Source organism: Balaenoptera ricei, chromosome 4, assembly GCF_028023285.1.
Source record: "Balaenoptera ricei isolate mBalRic1 chromosome 4, mBalRic1.hap2, whole genome shotgun sequence".
In the NCBI taxonomy this organism is placed as follows: Eukaryota; Metazoa; Chordata; class Mammalia; order Artiodactyla; family Balaenopteridae; genus Balaenoptera; species Balaenoptera ricei.
The window spans coordinates 87,658,612-87,661,149 of record NC_082642.1 but is presented as its reverse complement, the minus strand read 5'-3'; the positions used below and the strand labels follow the sequence as shown (position 1 = coordinate 87,661,149).

Here is a 2,538-nt window from a genome sequence, read left to right as displayed (position 1 = left end):
AACATGACTACTCATTTCTAGTTCACCTTGAAGAGAATGTTCTTTCAAGAGCACTTAAAAACAATAGCCTTTTGGGGACAAGTAAAAACAGTGTAAGAGCTGAGGATGTTTAGTCTGAAGAAGGAAGACGCAAGAGGACAAGAGAGCTGTCCTCAAACATCGGAAGGGCTGCTCTGGGGAAGAGGGAGAAGATTTGTTCTGAGCGGCCCCAGGGGTAGAACTGGGGTCAGAGGGTGGATGTGGATCTAGAGAAAGTGTCCCCCAGGCTCAGCTGTCCAAGGACAGGGGTCTCATCAGTGGAGTTGTTCTACCGGCAGTCTCCCTGGCAGGCGTGCTGTGGAAGGGACAGCAGCCTTGGCCGAGAGCCCTTTTACAGCTCCACGCCTCTGTGATTTTATGACCATCTTGCGCAGCTCTGTCTTCCTAAGTACAAGAAGAAACCTCCTCAAGAGCTGTATGCTGAGCCGGGGGATGCTGTGGCAGGGCTACAAGAGGACAGAAGAGTCAGCGTGGTTCTTGCCATCCCAGGAAACGAAGTTCCAGGTCAGGTAGACACCAGCTTCCCGGGCTCAGAGTTCAGAGAGTGGCTTCTTGGAAAGTTAAACCAAAATCCATCCGAGCCAAGTTACGCTGCTGGCTATACCTCCTTTTTTCCTACGCAACTCAATTTACCCAGCTGACCTCCTGTCTTGGCCAGTCCCTGGTCGGGGGGAGTGGGGCTGGGTAGAGGTGAGATAGAGGTGAATCAGATCCACTCCTTGCCACCAGGACCTGCAGTCTGGTCATGAGCAATGCGGTAGAAGGCAGTAAATCGTGAGTGCCAGAGCAAAGGCACAGGGCGGGGGACTGGCCAGACAGAGAGTTATGACTGGCTGGGCATCACACATGCTTCATGGGGAGGTGGTGTTTGAAATGTGTGCTGAGTGATGGATAGGATTATTGAGTGGAGAAAAAGGGGTAGATGTGAGTCTATTATAATCCTCTAGTAAAAATATTTTCTCCCTTGAGTGGGTAGATAAGTAGGAATATAAGACAGGTTTTAGTAGGTTTTGTTTCTTCCAGGTATCCAGATGCCCACTCTTCACTCTGAAAGATATGTGTCTGACACTGTCCCCTTTAAGTCCAGAATGAAACTCATCTGTCAGTGGACTCTGTGGACCGGGACCAGCAGAGGAAGTAATGGAGAGGAGGTGGGCAGTTAGGGCTTCAGGAGGGGCAGCCAAGGGGCATTAAGAGGAAGGAGACTGCAGGGGACTTAAATGTGACTCATTTACATGACAAATACTGGCATCACTGATACAATATTACTTGCAACAGGCGCTGTGTTGGGAACTGGTTATCCTAAGATGAAGACAGAAGGGTGTCTACCCCTGGGAGCCCTCATGCTGATCACACACTGTCTCCAACTTCTTTTAGTAGAAATTCCAGCTTCTTAATCTATTAAACACGGCTATTGGCTCTGCTATAGACTGAAAGTGGCCTGCCCTCTCTGACAAATTCATATGTTAAAACCTGAAACCCAATGTGATGTTGTGAGGGGTCTTTCAGAGGTGATTAGGTCACGAGGGTGGAGCCCTCATGACTGGGTTTAGCAACCTTATAAAAGAGGTCCAGAGAGCTCCCTCACCCCTTCCTCCATGTGAGGACACAGTGAGAAGACAGCTGTCTATGAACCAGAAAGAAGGACCTCACCAGATACCAAACCTGCTGGTGCCTTTATCTTGGACTTCCAGCCTCCAGAAGTGTGAAAAATAAATTTTGTGTTGTTTATAAACCACTCAGCCTACTGCATTCTGTTAGAGCAGCCTGAACAGACTAAGATAGCTCCTCTTTCCTCTTTCTCTCCGTAGTACTGTAGGTGGGACTGCTCTTTTTCGGAGGTCACTGCAACACTCAGTAAAGTTGTTTTTAGGAAACAGAATAGGATTGCCTTGTACCAGTCTGTCCTTTCCTAATGGGGTCATGTCAGGGTTCGTAGAAACGACTTTATTACTCACATGTAGTAATTTTTAACCCCCTGTGGGTTTGGGGCTTCCTCTTTCCTTCCTTGTTTTCTTTAACTTGAGTTCTCTCCTCTTTCTTCAGAGCAAGAGTAGATGCTTTCAGGGTAGGCACACATCAAAGTTCCAGGTATCTTGAAGAGAGCAGTTTGGATTTAGGTATTTATTCTTATTTTTATATGACCATAAATAAAATCTCTTCATGCAAATAAAACTGCTAATATTGTATAACAACACAGAAATTACCATGCGCTGTTTTGAATAACATCATTTAAATTTTCATTTTTGCAATAAGAACTGATTCAGGCAATAGTATCAAATGATACTTTAAAGAGTATTTTCTAACTTCTAATGTTCATGGGATGAAAGGCCTGCTATGAGCGAACAAACCACACACCACTGCATGTCAAGCAGAAAGGAGCGAAATCAAGGCAGCAGAACCAGTGTCACCAGACTGCCCAGTTGTCAGTTCAGCCTTTAAATGTCAAGCTAAATGAAGGGTGTAAGGCCGGAACATGAGGATTTTGTAACAGCTGTA

At 46.1% G+C, this 2,538-nt stretch overlaps 1 long non-coding RNA gene across 1 annotated transcript; it reads left to right on the top strand.

Annotated features, from left to right (window-relative positions):
- The first annotated feature begins 439 nt into the window (after positions 1-439).
- LOC132365385 (uncharacterized) lies at positions 440-1,495 on the top strand. The gene is made up of 3 exons (XR_009503088.1): positions 440-543; positions 1,063-1,190; positions 1,318-1,495. It is a non-coding gene; the product is annotated as an uncharacterized LOC132365385 (long non-coding RNA).
- The last annotated feature ends 1,043 nt before the right edge of the window (positions 1,496-2,538 follow it).